The 25928-nt window shown below is 47.1% G+C and overlaps 1 protein-coding gene across 4 annotated transcripts in view; it reads left to right on the plus strand.

Moving 5' to 3' along the window:
- The window catches only part of DDHD1 (DDHD domain containing 1), a 1509354-nt gene that overhangs the window by 1287 nt on the left and 1482139 nt on the right, over positions 1–25928 (plus strand). The gene's annotated exons all lie outside the window — the stretch shown is intronic.

Below are 25928 nucleotides of genomic sequence, written 5' to 3' on the forward strand. Positions count from 1 at the left end.
CTTGGGTGTGGAAAATTTATAGGCCGTAGGCTTATTTATTTTCTACCGAAAATAACACCAAAACATAACATAATAGAATACATCACACCAGATGCTTTTGGGCACATCATGTCCAGGGTCGGAGGAGATGCCCAGCCTTCTCCTCAGCAAGTCTTTGTTACCCTTGGGCATCCGACCCCGGACACGTGCCACCGCCTACGACTTTCTTCTACCGTGTACCGAAGAAGGTACTCGGCGTTCCGGTTCCTCCTTCTTTCTCCTTTCCTTCCTTTTTGCAGGGTGGGTTGGGTGGCAAAATGTTTCCTTCTCCCCCTTTTCCAGGCCCTGGGAGCTTACCCGTCAGAGGTGAGCTCCTTCCTGGTTTGTCCTTCTCTTGGTTTCTGTGGGGTTACTTATACTCCCCTGCTCCTTTTCCCCTGGCCCCCCTGTTGCTTTTCCTTCGCACCTTTTCCTGTTGTGTTGCTTGTTTCCTGGCAGCACCATGGGTGGGGGGCGCCGCCTGGCTGCCCCTCCCCTTGCATTTCGCGCCGTTTCGTCCCCCACCCTGCGCCTAACCCCCCAGGCCCTCCATCGTGCCGTACTTTGTACGGTAGGGGCCTGGGGCACTTGTGGTCTTGGTGAGACAACAGGTGACCAGAGAACGCAACGGGCGCTCTTTTACGACCCTTTGCCTGTAGATTATTATGTAGTCGTGGGGAAAACAATGTTATACTTTTTTTCTCCGAACCACTGCAGTAAAATTACACAGAAGAGCAAATGTTAGTGCGTGACAACTATTAAATCGTCTTTACTTGTTGATCTCTTTATATTCTGATCTTCCTTAATCTGGCCTTGATCCCTTGAGCCGCGTAGACATGTTCCTCCGTCTACGGAAATATATTTTCACACGCTTAGAGTGTATTTTAACTCACCGGACCACAGTAAAGTATTTCTACACAAGGTGAAATTCACAGAAGGTAAAGAAGCACCCAATCTTCAATGCAGAGTTCCACCATGGGCCCATTGCGGTCTTTGTATCCTCAGCCCTAAACGGTATTTGTTTTTACACTGTGTGTGTGTTTGTGTGTGTACACGGGCTTGCATTGATAGGAGCTGACTTGTGTGATAGCTCTATGCTACGCAAAACCATATCTTACTACACCAGTAATCACTCAGTCTTGCTAATAATATTTTGAATTTTGTCATAAAGTGCAGGCACACGTTTTTAAGTCCTTTTTGTTTTTTGGTGGTGAATAGGTAAATACATTAACGTAATCATATTTTATATAGGGCGTCATGCCAATCCCTCTTGTTTTAGAGTGCGGTCTTAGCTGTGAATCGAACCTATCTTTAATTGTTGTATAGCATGCCTGACCAGCTATTTTTACCGAACTATTAAGGAAAATAAGACTACTAATTAATATCACGTTCAGGTAGGTAGTAGGTTAGTGTGTCCACTTTATTGCATGACACATAATCTGGAATGGGCTAACCTAAACAGTAGTGCAAAGCGCATACATTTGTCCGGCGCAAACATTGTAGTTACTTTGTGTCGGGGCATTCACTGAACCTGGTGAACTGTAAGGATTGCCTTGTCCGTTAAAGGAGCAATTGATGTACTGTACCTACACGCTAAATTACCGTGTGATGATAAGGGCGATGACATGCGGCCACTAAGTTCTTTGAAGCGCCCCAATTCAAAATGCAATTTAATCAAGTTAGTAGTAGGGAAGCAGGTTAAATGTCGATAACCGGCGATACAATGATGAAGGCATTTTCTTTATTTCCCTCGATCGCACATTTACTACAGAAGAACCATGCAGGCCTCAGTCCGGGGCCTACAGGACGAATTTTTCTTAAGTTGCACCGGAGTTAAAAGCTAGAGACCAAGTGGTGTCTTCTCCGACTTATTTTTGCGTTAACATCAAATTTGCGTTTGACACAAAAGCAGACGCACGTAAAACGTAATATTTTCTTTCAGTGCTAGGCCAGCGCTGCTGTCCACAGTTCTGAATTTCAGTTCCTGGTGCATGCTTCCACCGGTATAGAGCTTTGCTCTTCAACTGAACAATGCAAACCTCAAATGCTTACCTATGGCAATTCAAGCAGGATTACCACCTCCTACAACTAATTCTCTGCATTCTGCAGACAGTTCTTCTGATCTGTCCTTCACGTGCCGTTCACAAGCTAGACGCATAGATGTCTATCCAACAACTGATGCAAATCCCCCTCGTTACCCTTCTAACGTTTTGGCCTTCCGTTCTTAGGGTGAGGCTTGGACAGAAGCTTAGCATGTAATACAGTACCCCAGTGCAGCCAGACATTAATAAGCCCTTACTGTCTTGCTTTCTGAGCCATTAACCTGAGTCGGTGTGCTCCTGGTAAGATTCCCAGTTTATAAAGTTTGCCTTATCCAGCAGCCGAATTGCAGGTGTTTTTATCTGTGGATCCCTTATTAGCACAGTGCGAGCCAAGTCCTCGCAGGTCGTTAATGATTGCCACTGCTCATATTTGGTTTCCTGCGCACGCTTCACTCCATTCAAATCTGTGCTGGTGCCCTGGGCAGGGACGGGCCAGACAGCCTCAAAGCTGTGTGCTTCTTCATTGTTATGGACAAGCAGTCCCACACCATTTTTATGCAGTCTCTGAAAAGTCAGCATACTGTTCACTCTTCGCATGGCTTATCTGTCCCTGGAGCAGGCTCACTGGTACTACTGCCCAGGCCATGGCAAAGTTAACTGCAAGGAGGGTAGCCCCTAGGTCCATCGCTTCACCACTCTACATCCCCGTTAGCCTGCTCTCCCATAGCAAAAAATGTGTCCAAGATTTATAGACTCTCCCACCCTATGCACATTTATTTTACTAAAGAAAGCTTCAGTCAGTATATTGGGGTCATTACGAGGTTGGAGGTAAGGGGTTAACGGCGCCTCTGCATTACGAGATCCTTTAGCGGGTCCCGCTAAGGGCGGCTGGTTTTACCAGGTGCCCTTAGTGGGAGCCGCTAAATGACAAGCCTGCTAATAACGGGCCCGTTATTAACAGGCCTGTTATTAGCATGCTCCCCATTCCCATTGAGCCCTATGGGGGCTCGATTGGGATTGGGGAGGTACCGGGTCCGGGTTCCTTGAATGAGGAATTACCAGTTCCTCCAAGGTTGGAATGGCCCGGTAATTCCTCATTCGAGGAACCCGGACCCGGTATGCGGTAAGGGGGTAGCCATGGTGCTTTTAGCACCATGGCTACCTCCAACCTTGTAATGACCCCCATTGTGTTCATAAATGGTCATTTGATACATATTGTGTGAAAAGACCAATTCAATCTTTAATTTACTGGTACTGTTGATAAACAGTCATATCTTATATTCATAGGTACATACAAATTTGCGTGAAACATTATCATGAAAACAATACATTAAAAAGTAACAATTTAAAAAGAATGAGCTCTACGTGTTTCGAGATAACAATCTCTTCAGGAGCTAAGGATCAACACTTCTTCAGTTTTCTACCATGTAGTTCTATAAATAAAATTTGAAAGGAAATTAAAGGAACCTCATTCTTATCACACTGTGTAGTTTTATGATACTTCACCTAATATTCTTGACTGAATTGGGAAAATTGAGTCTCACTGCGCAATCCATTTGTGTAGCAGCAATACAGTATTACGACGGGTGCCCTGTGAATAACCTACTGATAAAGGATGGTCTAAATTCAGATCTCAATTTGATTTTCCCATTCACCAGTTATGTAAAATAGAATGGTTTACCTTTTAGTCCGGATGCCTCGTGGATTTGTAAGTACCGCTATTTCTACGCTTAAGATATGCAAATATTTAGTGCTACATGTGCATTGAACTAGACCTATCCTTTATTCAGGAAGACCAGTTGAGAGGTATTCCTACTACTTGAGGACCTCAGCAAGATATTCTATTTGACTAATTATCACAGCAACGCTGACATCAGCTACTGCTAATACAAGAGGCTCTTAAAGGTAAACCATTCTATTTTACAGTTGGTAATGTGACAACCACAGTGCAGGATGAGACCATTTAAGTAACCAATGAAACCGAGGTGATGACAGTGCTACAAGGCTATTGTGTGATTGTGCTAACTATTCGCATGATGTTGAGATGTAGCTCACACACTAGAGCACATCGGAATACCGATTAAATGACCAGACGTGCAATGTTGCAACCTAATTGCATATTTGCTTCTCTTGCACTTAAGTAATCAATATTAGCTAAGTGTACAAGTTAGAACTGTGAATTGTTCAATGGTTTTGTAATAAGTCCAATATGGGTAAAAGAATCTGGCATATCCCATAACGGTGGGCATGAAAGATACTTGGACACAAATTCCCCCATAATTATATATAAATATACTATACAGGCAGGGAATTCATCGCTGTATAAATGACTACTTTACAGATGGAAATGGTTGGGATTATAACAAGTTATACCTGATATAATTATGTAGATACAGCGAAAGCAACACACGGTTTAAAAATGGCCGCCACTAACCGCAACCTTTGGTTTGGGCAAGGTTGCTTAGTAACTAAGACTTAAACGGGCAAAGCTGCACGCATTCAGACTGGAGAGTTGAGCGGCTCTGTACGCCAAATAGATCCACCACGGTTAAGTGACATGAAGCTCCAGTGTAAGTTCTCTCTGCCACATGGGTGATGCGCATCAGGGAGCCAAAAAACAAAATTAACGATCCGTTAGCCTGCAGCTAATACTTAACAGCACTGGAAGCGCACATGGGGGCGGGGGGGCAGGGAATAACACATACACGCATGCAAGGGCTAGCGTGTTATAATGTCTGATTGAAGCACAGACACATAATTCTATGCCATTTTGCACTAATGGTCAAGTAGGGGTCCAGGCACCCAAACTCGCATCTGCTACTGTTCGGGAGTTCTGATCAAGAATCCACATAATGGGTATTCAGTAATGGGCACCCTCTGGCGTGTCGGCGCATTTAGCTTGCTTCCATTTATTATTTATACATTTTTTTTTTAGAAACATTTGATTTGAGGAAGAACTGACACAGGAGCATTGAACCTATGTTTCAACATCTGTCTGTAGCCCCAGTTCTGTGATGACCCTATACGTGGAGAGGACCGCACAACACCTCCCTGGAATTTTCAGATGGGAGTTTCTGTCTTCCTTTCTAGAGTACAGGTAATTGCTTTAGAGGGGAGGGATTGTTTCTGACTCACAAAGAGGCCATTGTGAATCCTCGACAGACTTACTCATCTTGGGTCAATTGTTTCCAGATAGGGACTACTGAGACGGGATAACCTAGAGATCCTCCTCAACACACATGCTTGAAGACACGTGCACGGTGTGTGTCCCATAGTGGGTTAACCAAGAATAGTCTAGCATTTAATGAATTGTCAAATCCGTTTTACACACCCCTATAACTGTACATAGTAAATGTCTCTATGTTTAGATCAGTTTTAAAGAACACAGAACCTTCCAAAAGGGACCTCCAATGATCCCCCTCGTCCTGATGAAGGCCGCCCAAAGCGGAGTACATTACATCTGAGGCTGAAACGCCTGTGTCGACAGACCAAGAAAATGAGTAGTGGCAAAAATACACTACCACACTAGTCCATTCAATCACAAATATAGACTTAACCATCCCTATCAGAAAAGTTAGGCTGGAGAAATACAATATATCCAGTCCTGTTTTTTTAATCCACAAATATACATGTAATGTATGTTTATATACACCAGTGTTATTATGAATTTTACAATATATGTGATCATTGTTTGAAAAAATTTGAAATATATGAATGTGGAGAAAAATAACTTTTTGAACATTATGAATGTGTAACATTGACAACAGCATGGTTAAAAAAATAAATGGAATAACAAAAAGTTTATAGAAAGTGCGAGTTGCATACACAGAATCTTGAATCCTGGAATGTACTGAGAATAGCCAGGTGCCCAACAACCATGTATTCATAGAGCATGGAAGAGGCTAGTGCAACATTCTAACTCCAATAAATACAGCATTTATACAGCAAGAGCAAACTTCTCTCACAAACTGTTCCGCATGGCCAAGTGGAGTTGCCTCACAAAAAGCCAATGCAAGCGTCCCTCATAAAGTACATGTCTAGAGTGGACCAGCCAGTGCATGTTTTCCTCAAAAATTGGTACAAGTACAGCATGGATAAGTCCATGGGATTGTGGACAGCATAGGTGGGGCCAGACAAGCTTCTTTCGCAGACACAGTATGTGCAGGGTATGATCAGTGCTCTAGATAGGATTTTGGAGCGAGAGTATTTTTCTAGAGTAAATCCAATTTCAAGAATAAAAATGATTTTCCTCCTTCACAAGTGAGTGGAAGGTGTCTGACAACTATCCAATTTGTGCGTAAAATTAGAACTTTGTTCGTAAACATGCGTGACAAAACTGCTCTTTTTAAAGTGGTTCTAAATCATGTATTGAACCCGTGGAAAACATTTTCCCTACACAAGAACCTTGTAGATGCATACTACCCAGCTTAATCTTCATGATATTTCGGCACAAACTCTGTTATGTTACTGCAGATGCCAGCTAGTTACATCGGGTGATTCATAAATCAAGTCCCTCTCTACTAGCATCACTTCTCTGCCTCTCGGGCCTACTGTTGCTGCCTAGCACTGCCTGCTTGACAGCCCTTCATGTTTTTGCTCCTTCTCTCCTTCCCTTTGCTACTTTGTTTCCCCTGTCCCCTCTCACTTACTGACACTGTCTCTCACCCATAAGTGTTGGGATGCCACATTTTGCGGTCCGTTTCTCTCTCACTCTGTCTCTCCCATCTTTGCATTCTATTGTTGCTTTTTCCCTCCTATACCTTCCTCTCTCATGTCATTACTCTGGCTATATCTGTTTTTTCATTTTCTCGGCTGTGGTTGCTACTCCTTTGATTTATCTTTCTTGTTTTTGGCATGCCCTTCTCTAATCTTGCTTTTCTATTTCCATCCCTCCCCACCTGCTGTTTTTTGTTTTGTACTGTCTCTTTTGCTCTGTTTCTATCCCCCCACCCCCCATTGTGTGTTTGTCCTATTATTAGCTCTGTTTCCCTTCTCACTTTCTTTGTTGCCCTATCATGTAACTCATTGCTCCCTCTTCCTGTTGCTTGAATTCCTGTTTTGGAGTGTCTAGTATGTTCTGTCCCTTCGCCCCCCCCCCTTCCAATCAGACATACCTGTGTTCTTCTGTATTGCTTAGTTTCAGAATTGCTCTTCCTTTCCTGTTTTTCTGTTTGTCTTTTAACATAGGACCAATAAATATCCAAAAAGGTGAAAATGCCTTTTCTATTTAAAAATCTAGTTCAGCTTTACCATGGTGTGCTCCTTTTTAGATGTGTACGATCCTTCTTTTGTCCATTAGGTTGGGAATTATAGAGTTAGCGGTTTGTCTGACCAGATGGAGCATTTGCTTGAATGCAGATGCTTTACCAACACTGTATTCCATTACAAGTACAAGAGCCCATATGAGATGTATGTTCTGAGCCATTACAGGTATAGCAGCCTTGGTGAGGTGTGTATTCTGAGCCATTACAAGTATAGCAGCCCAGTATGTTCTGAGCCATTACTAGTGATCCTCATAGGATGTGCGTGTTCTAATTCTGAGCTTCTAATTCTGAGATGTCGCAGGTATAGCAGCCCTGATGAGGTGTGTGTTCTGAGTCATTACAAGCATAGCAGTGCTGAAGAGCAATCGCAGGTATAGTAGCCCTCTACGCCTGTTTGTACTATCCTACATTAGTAAGGACATTATGAAAAATGCTCTATTTTTGGCTTTGGGACTCCATAATCGGTTATGGGAGAAGCAGAAGTTTAGAAAAGTGCAAAACCGAGTTGACAGGATTGAAGTATATGACACAATGCCATCTTCTCACACTGTCAGAGGTTGGTGGGAAGAGCTCAGATACGGTTCTTGCTCTGTACTTTAGCTCGCTGCAGAAAATGCCAACACATGTTTGTGCTTTCCTAACAGCAGCTCTGTTAAGAAATTCAGGTACTATCCCAAAACATTGCAGTCCTGCTAAGAAATGTGGGCATGATGTAATCGGCCCTGCTGTGAATATTTGGCATTGTGGGATGACATGCGTATGGTATAGCAGCTCCATTGATAAATTAGGCTTCTTTGCCTGAATATATTAGCAGTCCTGTTAAGAGGTACAGGTACTATCTGTGTCACTGAAAAAATATACAGCAGTGCTTCTACTTGCGGTGGGTGGTCGGATAGAGAGTTAAAGTTCAGACCACATGCCTAGCTATGCAATTGGTGTGCTCTGTGATGAAAAGAAAACAAAGTATGAAATGCCCATGCTGCTACAAATACACTGACTCTATTAAAGTCAATTAAACAGAAATGCATCCCTTGTTTAAGACCATTTTCATTTAACACAATACTACCTGTGTTCTAAAGCAAAGCGAAAAGCATGTTCATGATTTAAGATGCGTTAATAACACTGTAACCTACAAAGTGAACAAAACACAGATTCCCGTTTACATTACTCAAAGTATTATCTTGATAGAATCATTAACAGAGGAGAGTAATTAACGGACCAGGACTAGTGCCAGTTGCTTCTTTCAAGGAACTGTGTCAATTACTAAAGTAAAGAGTGGATTTGCTAGCCAGGCTGTCACCAGTGAGCTCCATGATTTATGGGGGTGCTGCTATAAATAGCCTGTGTAAGTGGTACGTAAGGAAGAATTAAAAGGGCAGTATTGACAAGAGATCTGTGCGTAAAAAGGCCTAATACGGACCTTATCTGGAGGGCTGGGTGTGATGAATCGGCAATGATTGCCCCACAAAACCTAGCCTAGGACCCTTCTCATGTGGCCAGGGAAAGACAGACACTTTCTGATCCCATCCCTGGGGATAGTGTTCTGCAGGAGGATCTCATGAGGGGGGGGCATGTCAGGAGGAATGGGAAACCCCTTGTTTAACTTTCCCCGAAATCCCAGTCTTCTAACGGCTTGTTGCAAAACAGAAATCAGAAAAATTAACTTTGTCTTTAGGGGCTTCAAGTCCCATAATTCCCGACATAGTGGGACGAAGAAGAAGGCTAAAGAGTAACCATGCTGCATAAGTGGTCAGATTGTTAATAGAAAGGACCCACACCTGAGGGAGACTGCAAGGCTTAAACAGCCCCTCCAGTGGAGGCCATTGGCGAGCAGGAAGAGCAGTGCGTTTGTGTATGCAGCCGACGCAGTAACTGGAGGAGGGAGAAGACGCCAGGACCACTGTTTAGCAGAAAACAGTAGCTGGCCCTGAGGGGGTCTGTGCCTCCAGAAGTCTTAAGTGCAGAGGTTGCGCATCAGGATGCATGTAAGAGGGATGGCTTCTGCAGACCTGTTTTGCAGAGGCTGCAGAGCAGGAAGTGAAAGCGAGGGAATCTTTCCTCCTTAAGAGGCTTTTTCCGGTGTCTGGTGTTCACTAGACCACCTCCGGAGCAAAGGAAGCTCATTTTACAAGTGGCACGGTGGACCAAGAGCATCAGTTTGCCGGGTTGCGAGGAGCCACGAGGAGCCACTGAAGCAGAACACTTGTGAGCAGCACAGGGATTGGACGCGTACACCTTATCCGGTGAGTTCACTAGCTAGTCGGGATCTGCGAGCACTCGGAGACCGCTCACGTGCTTCAGACAGGCATTTACCAAGTAACAAACACCCGCATACGAGTGAAAGTAGTTTGGTGTTCAAAGTGACTTTTAGAATGTATAAGTCAACAGTGGAAAATGTGTTCAAACCAAATGACTGTAACTTTAAGCAGGGGAGTTTGTAGAGCACACAGTAACGCTATAAAAGCTAATCACATTTGCCCATGTCAAGAGAAACCAAAAACAAGGCAATTCGGATTCAACAAATATTGCCAAAGGCAGAAAAGAAGTGGCCTAATGAGGGGTCCAAAGGTTGTGAACTTGGTGCCCATATTTTGAGAAGGATAGCTGGTATAAAACCACATTGCCAAAGCCAAGGAAGAATCAGAATAAGACCATACATATCCTTGTCAGTATTTTATTACTTATACGGTGGGGAAGCGAGAGTGGCAAGAAGGCCACCCTTCTGGAAAAGGTTATTCAGAAGGGGAGGAGCATAACTTGTACAGGCATATTTAAGAGAACTGATGTGAATCTTGTTTTCCCTGAAGAGTTGCTAAAAGTGTAATGTGGACAAATAAAGAACATTATGAAGCTATTATAGTTGACCTTAATCACTGAAGCACTTTCTGTATGTTGCTTGTGGTGCTGAAGAAAGAACTGTATAAGACTGCCAGAGTTATATATCTTCAGAAATAACCAGCTGTGGTAAAACATCCTGACAAAGACAACCATTGTTGCTATTGATGAACTAAGAAACTATTCTTTAAGATGATAATTCTGAAATTTACTCTTGCTCAAGGAAGAGAAAGCACCTTCTATTTTCTTAGTTGAATCACTGCAGTGTTGGAACTTTCTGTTGCCAAGTGGAAGTCATAAAGAACTCTGTTGGACCTTTTGTTTCAAATCCAGATTTCCTTATTTCATTTTGCAACTGTGCAGCAGAATCTTGCTTGAATCTGGGGAAGGGGATTTAGCCCAGATTATAAAGAAAGGCTGTCATATTGCGAATTCTAATTGTTATATTATTTGTATTGTTTTTGAACTGCGATGCATTACTTCATTGAATTATTGTATGTATAAGTGTGAGGGACAGGTCTCCTTTTGTTAGTGTTTCATTTAGTTTATTTTAGGCAGGGAAATCCTCATCAGGGTAGGCATAGTGAGGCGTTTATCCAACCTTTTATTTAATAAAATGGCATCTTTTGAAAACTCTTCCCAAAGTTGACCGCCTCACATTTCTGATCCATCACTAGGGTCATTGCAAACTTCCCTAACAAGGAGGTCCAACATGGGTAGGGTCAGTGCAAGTTCCATGCCAACAAGTACTTGCACAGCATGCCGGGGCCAGTGTAAGTTTTCTTTACAAATATGCACAAGTACAGCATTGGAAGAGCAACTGATTGCAAGGGTCTGTGCACACTTCACTGAAACTGGTACATTTCTGCCACAAACCGGACCAGTGCAAGCTTCCTCACACACTAGTACAGCTACAGTATGCGCAAGGCCAGTGCAGGTTCCACCCCCCAAAACTAGTACTGCATGGTCCGAGTCTGGGCAAGCTCCATCAATGGACACTTGCACATTATAGATGGTGACAGTACACGTTTCACTTGCAAAGAAAAGGTACAGCATGAACTCTAGATGCATGCAACCCGCTGGCCCCCATGCACGTGGGGAGCTCCTTTTTTTTTTATATCACCCTCTAACTCAATCAGCATCTCTTACCAGTGACCATGTTCTGACTGGAGAGTAGGGCAGGTACAGGGGATGCACTGTGAAAACCTGCCTGCTTTCTGCACTCAGTCTCGCCAATAGCTCATTACCAGACTTACCTGGTTGTGGGTGGATGGGTGAGGTGTAGAAGATGGGGTTGTAAGGGCAGCTGTTGCTGGCCCCCACAACACACATACACAGCCATTGCTGTTGCTAAATCTCCACTCCCAAGTCTGCCAACTAGGCAATATCGGGCTGTCCAAGGGGGTTGGAGGGGATATCCGGGGAGCAGGCTCTAAGGCTGCAGGCAGTTTAGTGCAGCTTAGTTGGAGCATATGTGGCCCTTTTGGCGCGCAAGTACACTTCAGGCAAAGTGCCACCAGCATCCTCAATATTCAGAAGCACGCCCAGTGGATTACTAGTTGCTGCAACCTTCTTTTAAGTGCCATCAATCTGGAGGGTCAGGCCTTTTTTCCCATTATCAAATTGCTAGTATGACCTCACAAATTGTTGAATTTGTTTAATACTTTTCACAGTAAGTTTAACGCTTGACCAGTATGTTAACATTATAAGATGCACTTTGACCGGTTGAGTGGTATGCATTCCCGTACCATGCACATATTCTCAGACATGCTTATCTTGGATTTATAAACTGCACTGGATATAAATATACTTGCAAAGACAGCAAGGCTTGACCAGTACGGGTTAGTCTTGCTTTGAAAGTAAAAACAGAAATTTGCAAATTATGCTAGATAATGCATGCAGCTGTGAATTCACCCAGATATAAATAAATTCAACTTTCAAATGACGCGTGTGCCCAAAATAAACTATTCATGAAGTAGTTTTAAAGTTGCATGAACAAATATGCATTGCTCCCACTTGAAAGCAAACACTGCAAAGTCAATTGTGTACATTGAGTCGGCCCTCCCAGCATTGCTTAAAAAAGTGTCATGGGTCATCTTGTTCATGCTAATGAACATTTTTCTGAGTAAATATGCTGCAAGCAAAGCTCACTTTGACCTATGCTGAGATTATGTGGAGAAGGCCATCCTTTTTGCCAATGTTATATGACCCCCCTATCCCCGTACACTCGCCCAATCTCCCTCCTGCTCCTATATGTGGGGTGGAATTCGCCTGGCCCATTCTCTGACTGGCCCATGCTCTGCTGCCAGAAGTTCTAGGAGGTTTCTACCATGACTCTTGCCTTTCATGGTGCGAGTGCCCTGGGTCTGACCATGTTGTTTTATCACCATGTCTTCCTGCTAGGTCACCATGCTTTTATTTGAGCCACACTATGAATTGTGCTGCATAAAAACATGTGTTTTAGTCAATGACCCTGCCTCCACCGCCATATTAGAGACTCCTGTATATGTGAGCATTGCGATTTGCAGTCGGGCGCCCTCTAATCGCAGAAAGAAATTATCCGGCTTGTGAGAAACCTGAAGGTGCCTCACCCGCTAGTCGCTGGGGATCTGTCATCCAGGTGGCCAGGACATGGCCATCGCTATTGGATCCAGTTGTTGAGGGTGGACCAGTGCGGGAGGATCACCTGGATTGGGGGTGTGTCTTGTGGAAGTGGGATGCCGAGTGAGACATGGTACCCCCTTTCTTAGATCACCTTATTCCCCATCCTACCCAGTAGGATATTCAAAAGCTCTACCCCCTTTTCCTACACAAGCACTTTCTTACACCGCGAAAGACAATGGACTAACACCGCAGCCTTTTACCTGACATGTCCCAACACAAGCGTCAAACAGAGTCAGGCAATTGCTGATAACTAAGCAAACCTGACGGCCCTTTCCCTTCCCCATACGGATAAAAGGCAGAGCACACTTGGAGCAAGGATGAAAGCACAAGGAAGCAGCTATTCCAGGACAGCAGTTCAAACGAAGGGGAAAAGCGGAGAAAACCGAAAGGATGACAAGGAGGGAATTTCCCCTACCCTTTTCAACCCAGACCCGGGAAACCTTCGATAAAGGAACAGTAAATCCGGGAATTGCAGCTGGTGATTGGTGTGGCAGATGTCAACGGTACATGGGGGGGCGTGGGGGGAGCCCTCCCGCACTTATAGCCAGGGCGGGGAAAAGAGCTTGCCACTTGTCCTCGACTCCAGCGAAAGAAAAGTCAATGAGTTCAGCACAGCCAGTGAGTCGGAGGAAACTGATAGTAGACAGAACTGTATTAAGCTCAAGGTTGAAGTGCCAACATTTACGTAAAGGAAAGAATATAATAGACAAAGGTCTTTTGTGAACAACCAAGGTATTATGGGTTGCAGTGGTCTGGTGCTGCTTATTCGAAATATTGTAACGAATACCACGCTCCTGAACAAAGAGGATATATTGAACTGAGACAACTACAAGAACCAGAGGCCCCAGGGGAGGCCAGCAAGAGAAGTCAAAGTGGTCATACAAGGGTTGAGTCAAAACCCCTTTTACAGTCAAGTCTTTGACACGTGGTGAATTGAAACACTAAGTGAACTGCATTGTGGTGACAAGCGTGAACCTGACTGAGGGATGTCCACAGTGGGTTGTTGGTCTGAGCCCAATTGAGGGAGGCTGAGGTTGTAATAGCGATCAGAGCCCGGCTCAGGGGGATCTTCAGGTGAATAGTAATCGCCTGATGTGAAGAAACGGAAGGAACCTTTGTTTTTTTGTTAGTGATATATCGGGCCCTCTGAAGCAAGAGATTTTGCAAAAAGAGACTTGGGCACAGAAGACTCAGATATTGGAAAAGGAACTGTAAACTCGGGCCGGAGAAGCCTAGAAATGTACTGTGCTCAAGAGTCCTGCCATGTCCCGTGCTGCAAACGTGAGGAAGGGAGACCCGGTTACAACATCCTGACTCTTCCTTTTGAGAACACTTCTTTCTGAACATTACCCCACACTATTTTGTATTTAGAGGTAAGGACTGGCAATATTTTTTTTATTTTATTATTTTTTTAAGTATAGGCCCCTCTTTATTTGACTAGACTCCACTAGGACTTTATTATTATTTGATGGTCATAGCTTGCTCCCATCTTAGATATAGGTTTAGATTTAGGCGTTTATCTCACCGATTTTACAGTTTAATAAACACCCTTGAACTGTGATCACTTGTGTCTGTCTTGCTTGGATAGTGTGCCTTCCTTACAGGCTACTTTAAGATTAGTTTACATCTCTTTTGTAGAACACCATAGGCAGCTGCCTAGTTCTTGCACCGTCACTGGACAGTCTTACTCTCCATGAGAGTGTGAGCTGGAAGAGATGCAGCACTAGAAAATGGTACAGGGGTACTAAAATTAAAAAAAAAAAAAAAAAGAAATCCTAGCAAGTTTTTAAACATAGAATAAAAGTGCACACAACTAATAGAAACACTACTAACCCATATCTTTGTAATTAAATGGTTCTGAATAATGACACATTGAAAACTCTGGAATTAAGGGATCTTCTTCCCAAGAAAGGAAGAAACGCTGCTTTTCGCATGCTGGGGTCACCACTCCCCCTTGACAGCCATCTCCTCCCAAGTGATCCACCCTCAGAATACCCCCAGGGTTAGGATCAGGTAGCGGCAGGGGATCAATGATGAGTCTGCAGGATTCATCACACCACACTCCCCTCACCAATTGTCAACACACACACAAACGGGAACACACACTTACTCGCCCACCTGCCCTCTAGCCTCCACACTATAAACATTCCCTCACAACATACACACAGACAAAACACTTAGCTCACACGCCTGTGACTTCCGTCTTCCCCTGCCTGCCTGTCCGGCCGTGTCCGTCAGCCTCTGCACGCACTTGTGTATGGAAGGGCAAGACCATTCAATTTAGAACTTTGTACTTGCTAGTTTAAGAGGCAAACGGGAGCTGTTACTTCCTCAGCAACGCCAGGCCCCCAGATCCCATGAAGACTCATCCCGTAGTACAGGATGATTTTACGTCGTGCCTAATTGTCTCTACACAAACCAGTGTTGCAAGCTCAGTGGGGAAGAGCAAGTCTGGCCCCACCAGCCTCTTAACGTTGTGCCAATAGCCTTAGCAGCCCTAAAAATGTGAAAATTCTTACAACAAAAAAGGGAAACTGACATATATGACCTTGTGCTCTATGGGTATGTTTGGCCCAGCAGTGCAAACTAGTACCACAGGAAGAAATTGCTATTGTTACGGTCTGATCGGAAGACGTAAACTATGTGTATGAATATCTAGGTGCAAAGAATATTTATTACAAAAACCTTTTCAGTTTCCCAGTTAAAACATATTGTTACACACATATAAAATACTCCCATTGGGAATTGGGTTTATATTTTTACTCCCTAAAAATCATTTTACTGCCAACTTTACAAAATAGGGATTAGGATTGGCCACCAGGTGGTGCAGAAGATGCGAACCCTCTGTCTCCCCACTTAAGTGCTGAAAAGCTGGCAGAGCCCCCCGCCACTGGAAGGCCCACGTGCGAGGACACGAACCCCCCCCTGGGGTTCCTCAAGTAGTGAAGCACCCCCCCACCCCCCCAGCCTTACCTGTGACTCCCTAGACCCTGGGAAATGCGAGTAATCCACTCTGGTATTGCCGGAAGCTTGTGGCGCGTCCTCGAGCGGTTTCAGAGATCCGGAACAGCAAGGTGAGATACCGTGAGCCAGAGGCTGTGATCTTGGAGCGCTCAGACTGGTGACTTCTGCGAGGAGCGGGAGGCTGCTCGAGACCCTGCTTCCCCCTCCGGCTCCCTGCCCGTGGGCGGTGGGGAACACCTGGTTGCTGGGCGGGCTTCGACTCCCTGGGGGCATGGGCATGCTGCTGTGCCCTGCGCCGGTACAACTGGAACACCGGCACCCGTGGTGGGAGGTTCCGCTGGCCCCTGCCCATGAAGTGAAGGGGAGACAGAGCTTTACGCTGCCTTGGTGACTTCCTGTGACTGGGCATGGGGCTGCCATTTTCAGCCCGGACGCGGTGCTCCACAGAGACGGCCGCTGCGAGCAGTGCCTCAGCAGGCCCCAACGTGATTGGTATAGTGGCCAAACTCCTCCTGGGGCTGTGTTTCCCCCCCCCCCCACCCTCCTCGGTGATCAGTAGTGGGGTTGTGAGTGCACCCACAGACCCCAGGCAGAGTGGTGCTACAGAGGCATGTCCCAGGGATACTGAGGGCGCAGTGGGAGGCAACGAGGAATGCAACCAGCCCGTGGTAAGGAGGGCAGAGACCATAGTAAGGCTACCCAGTATTGCAGGCACCCCGCGGAGCCTCTTCCTGCTTCGTTACTAGCATTTCATGGTGTACCATAGGCGAAGTGTCAACCGACATCCTCTGCTTGCTACTGGACCAGCAAACTTTCTCCTAATTATTTACTGACATCCAGCTAGTCTTTTCTTTCTCTAAAAGACATCAGTCTTGCTTGCAGGATTTCCGAAGGAGTTGCCCGGTGCCAGGCTCACCCAGAGCCCTTCAAGGGCAGCCAACTCCACATTGTATCTGAATCCAGGGGTGCCGACCTCTAATGGTCCCAAACACGACCCTATTGCTTGATGCAGCACCCGAAGGGCACCGGATTAATCTGGAATCCCCCTGCTCCCTCCACGTGATTCTCTGCTGACCCCTTCAGTCAACTAGGGGGGCGGTCAGAGACCTCAAGGCTGTCGGTGACCCACTGTTGACCAGTTGCTGGCCCCTGTGAGGTCGGCAGGAAGAACCCCCCCTCCCCCTTCCTGCAGCCCTGCCAGCAACCTCATTGCTAATAATAACTTGCAGACTGAACGATGGGAGCATCAACATGCCGACTAGCGATAGAGCGCATAGAGTGGGAGGGAGCTCCCAGAGGACCACGATCAATCCTAGTGAGGTTTTATTCCTTCACTGAGAAGTCAAACATTTTGGAGCTGGCAAGGAAGAGGGGCATGATAGAGTGGGAAAACTCACAAATAACTGTGTTCCAGGATCTCTCTGCCTTCACACTCACAAGGAGGACGTTCTCTACAGGTGGGGATTCCCCTTCTCCCTCCCTTCGAGTACGAGGGGGTACAAATTCAGTCTTGTGACAGAAGATGACATACAAAGGGTGACTCAGGAGATGGGGCTCAATCACCTCGTCGGAACCCAGGGGAGAAACGCTGAGTGAAGATCAGAAGGCAAATGTATTTGTGGACAGACGTCGAGTGCAAAGCCACAGGAAATTCAAGACGTTAAACCCGACTCGCGCTCTTCCCCCTCCCCCCCTCCCTTCCCGTAGGAGGAGGCAAGCTACTTTGTGCTCCAGGAGGGGGATAACAAAGCAAGTTTCACTGAGAAATCATGCTCTCCAGGTGGAGTCCAACGCTTTGCGGTGGGGGTCGTTGCTTTCTTGGTTGGTGTTCTGGAGGTAGGGGGGATTGTGGTTGTCGACCCCGTGCTGTCTGAGGGGAAGCTCAAAGGAGAAAATCTGCTTTACTCAGGCCCGGGAGAGGGGTAGGGAAGAGTGGCCTGGTCCAGCAAAGGGATAAATGTCACAAGTGGCCCAGGTGCCGAGGGCATGGGGGGGGGACATTTCGGAAGAGTGCTGTTCTTTTAGTTTTGTAGGCTACCAATCACTACGTCCATTCCGTGCACCTTACTTCAGTTTGCCAGAGACTGTGGCCCGTGGGATCGTGTACCCGAAAACCAACATTTGAGATGTGATTGTATACTAAACACCCCCCCCTCGCTTCCCCCGATGGCGGACACTACAAAATGGGTTCGCTCAATGTGTGAGGTCTGAATTCCCCCCCACAAGAGGTCCTTAACAATTCGAGAATTCAAGAGATTAAAGCTGGACTTTGTTCCTTCAGGAGACCCAACCCATTGGAAAAGAGGGAAGGAACCATCCCTAAACCCGAGGACTATAAGGGAGGTATTCCATGCGTCCGCTTCAACTATATCAAAGGGAGTCACCCTATTGGCTGCTAGTAAGCTTCACTTTGTACCCAAGGCCCAGTTACAAGACCCAAAGGGTTGGTTTGTTAGGTGAAGGGAGATATCCATGGATATGCCGTGATGGTGGTCTCACTATATTGTCCAAATGAAGCCTAAGGCCAGTTTTGGGACTCGATTAAGGGTAGGATTCAAACCTTCGCTGAAGCATCGCTAATAATAGGTGGGGACTTCAATATGGTTTTGCACCCCGAAAGTGATAGAGAGTAAGCCTCTATACTATAACTAGAGCACAACGGAAAGTCAACACAGAACAGGGAGTGACAGACACACAGGAGGGGAAATGGTCACTACTCGCGGTTTACAGTTTACTCTAAGGTCCACAGTGCTTTCTCAAGGATTGACTAAATCCTAGTGGACTAACCCCCCCCCCCCCCCCCTCCCCTACGGTCCCCCACACCCAACCAACCCCCCCCAATGGAGCGCATGAGTGTGAGATCAAGGTAGATGTAGTTCTGTGGTCCGACCACGACCTCGTGAGAGTCCAAGTAGGAATCCCCCAGAGGGTGCAGCATAATGGAATGTGGACATGTAACAACCAGTTAATGCGGGACAAAGAACTAGCCCAGTCACTTCTGAAAACAGTTCTAGAATTCTTTAAGATCCACGACAATAGGGAGATTGGGACTGCAGGGGTCTGGGAGGCATTTAAGGCCACGCTAAGGGGTGTCCTGATGGGTGCGAGAAGAAAAAGGGAGAGGGCCTGCAAAGAGGGGGAACTTTTGGGGGGGGGGTTGAATCTATGCAGCCAGATGGGGAAGCGAAGACCCAAATGTTCCTAGGGCAGTGGGCAAAACTACAAGAATATAAGACCAAGCTAAGGGCCCTCGTGGGTGGCCAAATGGACAGAAAATTCTAATTTTTCAAGCAGAAATACATGGAAAAAGGTGAAAAGGCGGATAAAATATTGGTGTGAAGATTGAGAGAGCAGAGTAGGAGGATGGATGTGATGCTCTTACCAGATAGCGCAGGAGTTTCGATCCTCTTGCGAAACTCTCTTCACCTCAGACTACGAAGGGGACGGGTCAGAGGTGGACAGATTGCTATACTCCCTACCGATCCCGCGTCTCCCACCAGAGAAGGTCGAACCCATGGAAGCACCCATCACGGCCCAGGAAGTGATAGTTCCAATCGGTTCCATGAAGGGGGAAAGTGGGGAGGGAGGGACACTCCTCGGGAAGACAGATTCACTGTTTGCTTAGATTTCACTCCACTCTTGCGCCCTTCATGGGCAAACTATTCAACTGCGCTCTAGAGACTGGGATCCTCTCAAACTCCATGCTGGTGGCTTTGATGGTGGTAATCCCAAAAGAGGGGAAGCACCCAGCCCAGTGCCAGTCGTATAGGCCCATTTTGCTGTTGAACACAGATGTGAAAATAATGGCTAAATTGCTAGCCAACAGACTCGCCCGTCAGATGCCCTCGTTGGTTCACAGGGACCAGGTGGGATTCATCTGGGGATTCCAGGGGGCAGATAACATAAGGAAGACCATTGAACTGATGCATGAGGTGAGGGATAGGGAGCTGGAGGCACACTTGATATCGATTGACCGGGTCGAGTGGCAGTACATGGGCAGGGTTCTGCAGAAAATGGGGTCTGGCACGAATTTTAGGCAGTGGATTTTGATGCTGTTCAGTAGCCCTATGACAAAGGTGGCCGTTAGCGGCACAATCTCCTCCCCACTCCTCCTCTCTAGAGGAACACAGCAAGGCTGCCCTATCTCCCCCTTAGTCTATTCCTTGGCCATGGAGCCCGTGGCAATTTCTATTAGGGAAAGGGGCAGAGGAGTCGGTTACTAGGGGCAGTGAAACAATCTGTGGGATGAGAGTGGAGAGCTCGTCCTCACCATATTTGGGCATTCACCTGGCCAGTAATTTGTCCAGACTAGTAGAAGAAAACTACTCCTCATCTTGGAAAAAGTACGATTAGATCTCCTGCGCTGGACCCCCCCCCCCCCTTACCCTTTTCTGGTTTGGACGGATGGTTTCTGTGAAAATGAATATTCGCCCCCGCCTCCTTTACTTGTTTGCTTCCATCTCTTCTCCCCTGCCAGTTTATTTGGAGGGGGAAAAGACCCAGAGTTGGGTATGCCACGCTGACACTCCCTAGGGCCTGGACTTCAGGCTATATATCAAAGCAGTGCAACTCTGAGTTATGCTGGAGCACCGAGAGATGACATGAGGATCTTATATAGAAGATACACACACACCCCCATCCGTAGAAAGTTTGGGCCCTATTGGGGACCCACCCCAACGAGATTGCGCACCAAGTTATGACCCACCCGACCCTACCAATATTATGGGTACTATGGAAACATAACAAAACAAATTCTCTCCTTTCCTCGTGGCACTCTCCTCTGAGCTCCCTATGGGCAGCCCCATTTGACTTGGGGAATAAGGGATTCCGGAATACGTAGCAGTGGTTGGATGGGAGGGTGTAGTGGGTTGGAAAGGGTAGCCCAATTGTTCAGGGAAAACCCCTTTATTGAATGACACCCTGGGAGGCTGCACTATCAATGTACTTGAATATCTGCACTGGAAGGGTATCCTGACTACCCCCAAATGTCAAACCAACGTCTATCGAACCCTTATCCCCTTGGAGAAAATATTTTGTGAAGTGTCAACGGTGAAGGGTGTATCCTCTCTAAGATTTATAGGGTCCTGGTTATGGTGGATATGGAGGGGAGGCAACATTTCAAGTTCACATGGGAGATGAGGGCAGGGGAAGAGATTGCAGATGACACGTGGAAATATCTATAAGTTTCTCTTGCTGGGAACCTTTACACGTCAGCCATGGAGCAGAACTTTAAGATCCGGCACTCTTGGCCCTTGCTCCCTGCGAGGCTTGCTAAGATGTTTAACCTTTTAACTGCCATGGGTATTTGCCCCCCCCCAGTTCCATGGCCTTTTTTGGTGATTTCGGTATGTAGCCATTCAATGCCTTGTAACTTTTTTGTTACACAGGATGGCTCCTTTTTTTTTTCCCCGCATGTAGGTGGTCGTAACGCCATCCAGGAATTCAAAGTTGCTGTAGGGGGGTGAGAGAAAATAAGCAAAAAGGGCGAAAATGCTGTTTTTTTTTTTTCTCTCAAAAAATGCCAATAAAATGATGTACAAAGAAGCCTGTGGTTTTTTCCTTTTAAGAGCTAGGAACAAATGGTTTGCTGTGCTGAATTCCCCGATTTCCTGGCTTTCAAGAACAGGTTGAGCGGAAACAAAACAAAAATATCTTGATGTGGTTATCAACTGTTTTTTGAGAGGTAGGCGATTTTGGCCATTTTTGCCAATTGGACATCCATGGACGGAATGGAAGAAAAGGGTAGGAAAGCCGAATTGGAGGACAGAAAGGCATATATTTCTGAAAAGTAGGCAAAATTCCAAGTTTAGGAAGGGGCGATTTGCGTAGGTAGGGGAAAATGCCATAGATTGGGGTAAAAGCGGGAAAATGACCGAAAGAAATGTATGTGTTGGACATGGCTGGCTTGGTACGGCAATGGCTTCTATGAATTTTGAGAAAAGCAATTCTCTGCTACATTCCCCCGACTCTTGCAGTTACGAAAGCACACATTTTTTGTAGTGTTTTACAAAACCAGCAGTACCACAAGCCAAACACTGAGCCATGGTACACAGGAGGTTTATGCTCACGGCCTGAACAGACGCACTTAGCATGTATAAATCTTGAAAACCAATATGGTGAGGAATGGCAAGCATACATTTTTTGAAAGAGCACAGGCAGACCTTTTCAAGGGTAGGTGATTTGTGCAGGTTACAAAAGTGTATGGTGCCTAAAGTGGCGACTAAATGTAGGTCACATTTGGAAAATGAAAGGGTTGTGTGACAAAGGGCACCAGCACATGGGTCAAAATGTTATGAAAACCACACAAACACAACAAATGTTATACCTTCCTGCGTTCCCACAGGTGTCCCGATGAAAACGATACCTCACATGTGTGGGTGCACCTACCTGGACGCCAAGGGGAAAGCCTAAACGCAAGTAACCCCAAGTCTGTTTTGACACCTGAATTTCACACTTTCTCCAGACAAGCACAACATACAGATATGGGCCTTGGGTGTTCAAGCCACCAAGGAAAACGGGGAACCCCATGCATTTCCGAAAACGGGACACCCGTGGGAATCCGCAGAGGTATGATATGCGCAAATCGGCCCAGAATTTATTACCCAGACACCCCCGCAAAGTCCAAAATGTGGGGGGGAAAAAACGCATTTTCCGACCATTTCACTCAGCTCACCCTTCGAAACACGCCGTCAGCAACACATGGCCTACCGTCCCGCGTTCCCACGGGTGACCCGATGAAAACGTTACCTCGCATGTGTGGGTGCACCTACCGGGGGCGCAAATTGCCCCAGTTTTTATTAGCCACAATCCCCGACAAAGTGTGATATTTGGTAGGGAAAAAACACAATGTTCACTATGTCTGGGGTTCTGGGTAATAAATTCTGGGCCGCTTCGTGCAAGTCAAACCTCTGTGCATTCCCACGGGTGTCCTCTTTTGGGAAATGCATGGGGTTCCCTGTTTTCCTTGCTGGCTTCGACACCCTAGGCCCAAATCTGTAGGTTGCCGCCATGAACAAATTGTGCTGTGGCAAAAGGCTTGGGGTTACCAGGGGGTTACCCTTTTTCTTTTGCGCCCCCGGTAGGTGCAGCCACACATGTGATGTACCTTTTTCATCGGGATACCTGTGGGAATGCGAGAAGGTATGACATCTGTTGTCGGTGACGTGTTTTGGTGAGTGTACACAGGGAAATGTCTCTGAAATTGGCTGGAAATGAAGACCATTCTCAGACATTTTGCTCTGGCCACCCACCGAAACACACAGCCAACAACACATGGCCTACCTTCCCACGTCCCCACACATGTCCTGATTTTAAAACTGTACCTCACGTGTGGGTGCAAATACCGGGGGTGCAAATGGAAAAGGGTAACCCACTGGTAACTCCAAGCCTTTCGCCACTGACCATTTTGTTCATGTGGGCAACCTACAGATTTAGGCCTAGGGTGTCGAAGCCAGCAACGAAAACAGGGAACCCCATGCATTTCCCAAAAGAAGACACCCGTGGGAATCGACACATGGCCAAATTGGAGGGGCGGCCCATCTCATGTAGCCCTCCCCAGGGGCAGATAAGAGGGGGGGTGTCCTACACTCCTCCCTGGGCTCAGGCGTCCGTTCCTAGGAGCACATATCTGGTCCCAGGGAGGGCTGCATGACACAGCACCCACTCCATTGCGGCTGGGGGAGGGGGTCAAGGCCCATCCCATTAGAAAATTCCCCGTCCCTTTGGGGTGCCCTACAGCCCCCCTAAAATGCGTTCCACCATTTTCCATTTTTTTCTTTGTTTACGAAACTTGCCTTGGCGCAGAGGGGCACATTGGTGTGCCAATCTGGCCCTGGGGTGCCCAACCCTTACTGCCCCACCCACTGGGGGGCCTGTCCCACCATTTTTGGGGGCCCTCTCCCCCCACACCCCAAATGGGTGGCGGGGGCACCTCATGCAGGCCTCCCTGGCCTTCCTACAAACGGCTGCGTGAGCTACAGCCCCCCTCCATTTGTGGTGGGGGGAGAGGGCCCACAAAAAATGGTTGGACAGGCCCCCCAGTGGGTGGGGCAGTAAGGTTTGGGCACCCAGGTGCCAGATTAGCACACCAATGTGCCCCTCTGTGCCAAGGCAAGTTTCGTAAACAAAAAAAAAAAATGGAAAAGTTACACTACACTTTAGGGCGGGCTGAGGGGCACCCTAAACCGCCAGGTAATTTTCTAATGTACTGGGGGGTGACCCTCTACCACACCAAATGTGGGGGGCATCTCATTCAGCCCTCCCTGGGGGCAGAAAAGAGGGGGGCATCTCATGCAGCCCTCCCTGGAGTCAGATGCCCCTTCCTAGGAGCAGATATCTGCCCCCAGGAAGGGCTACAAGGGGTGCCCCCATTTCCCCTTGGGGTGAGGGGGAGAGGGCCACCCCCCATTTCTGTAAAATATATCCCTGATGGGTAGTGGGCCCCCCCATCCCACCCAAAATTCCCCTTTCTTTTCATTTTTTTGTTTTTTTTGTTTTTGTTTTGCCCCCTTCCCTGGGAGCAGATGATCAGCCATCTGCCCCCAGGGGGGCCTAACTTGCAGGCCCCATCCTTTGGGGGGCCTGCACACTAATTCCTGGTAGCCCTCGCCCCCACCCCCCATTTGTATGGAGGGCCACCTCATGTACTCCTGCCTGGGGCCATAAATCTGTCCCAGGGAGGGCTACAAGGGGTGGCCACCCATTTCCGCTTGATGTGGGAGGGGGAGGGCCACCAACCATTTCATGGGGGCAACATAATCCCAGGCCCCCCACCCCCACCCACCATCCCCGTTCTATTTATTTTTTCTTTTGCCCCTCTTCCCTGGGGGCAGATCAGCCATCTGCCCCAGGGTTGTGCACATATGTGCCCCCTTGCTTTGGGGGCCGGGGGGGGGAAGAGGGCTGCTTACTTGAAGCAGCCCCCCTAGCCCCCATGTCACAAACGTTTCCATGGTGGTTCAGTGGGCTGCTGGTCACGGATCGAGCACTCTGCGCTGATCCGTGACCAGCAATACGTCATATACGTGGTGTCCTTGGAAAGGGGAGAACTTCCCCTTTCCAAGGACACCACTTTTTCCTATATCCCTGGTGGCCTAGTGGGCCTCAGGGCCCCAAACCCCCTTCCACCTCCCCCCATCCCTCGAATTTTTTTACATGTTTTTTTTTCTTCATTTTCACCCCTGGGGGCAGTGACCATTTGCCCCCAGGGGTCTCCAGCACTGTGGCCCCATGCTTTGGGGCCACGGGGGCAAGGGGGCTGCTTACCTAGTAAGCAGTCCCCCCTCCCCCCGCGTCACAAACGGATCTCTATTGATATTGTGACATTGCTGTGATGCCCCGCGCCCGATCCGTGAGCAGAAATGCCACATAATGGGTATCGTTGGAAAGGGGAGTAAGAAGGACACTTCACTGCAGCAGCCGAAAATGGCTGCTGCAGTGATTTTACTTTGAGTTTCACGCCGACGTGCTTTACGCACGCCGACGTGAAACTGAAGGTAATCCAGCCCCCTGGCAGTGAGGGGGGACCTCCCCCTCACATAGCCCGGGGGCTGGATTACAGTTTTGAGCGATTCCCTGCTTTGCAGGGATCGCTCAAAACAAGGTGCCAAAAAGGACGAGCTATCTCGTCCTTGTCAATGCACATGCTATTCTAAGGACAAGATATCCCGTCCTTGGCACTAAAGAGGTTGAGGGATCCTCCCCCCTTCTGCCCAAGTGACTGTGGACAGCAGGGAACATGGTACCACATGTAGTGGGAGTGTCCAAAGGTACAAGTATATTGGTCTGAAGTTCTTAATTGGGTCAAGGATCTGGTCGGATTGGCTCCCTCCCTATGCCCACTCCAGATAAGATATTGTTAAGCTCCCCACCCGCTGATTCAGATACCCCTAGGTTCCCTAAAATTGTCGATGCAATGCTGAGAGCGGGTAGAGTTGCGCTAGCTCAGAAGTGGAAAGACGAGACAACCCCCCCGCTACCCCAAGAAGGATTGATTAACTAAAAGTGTGGGATATCTTCACATATGACAAGTTGTCTGCCATGATTAATGATCTATGGAAAGCTTCTTGATTGAATGGAGCTCCTTTTTACAGCAGGAGGGATGGGAACACTGAAGCTACTAACCTGATGGGTATGGCCGAGA

This window comes from Ambystoma mexicanum, chromosome 14 (assembly GCF_040938575.1).
Source record: "Ambystoma mexicanum isolate Mex_15411 chromosome 14, UKY_AmexF1_1, whole genome shotgun sequence".
NCBI lineage: Eukaryota > Metazoa > Chordata > Amphibia > Caudata > Ambystomatidae > Ambystoma > Ambystoma mexicanum.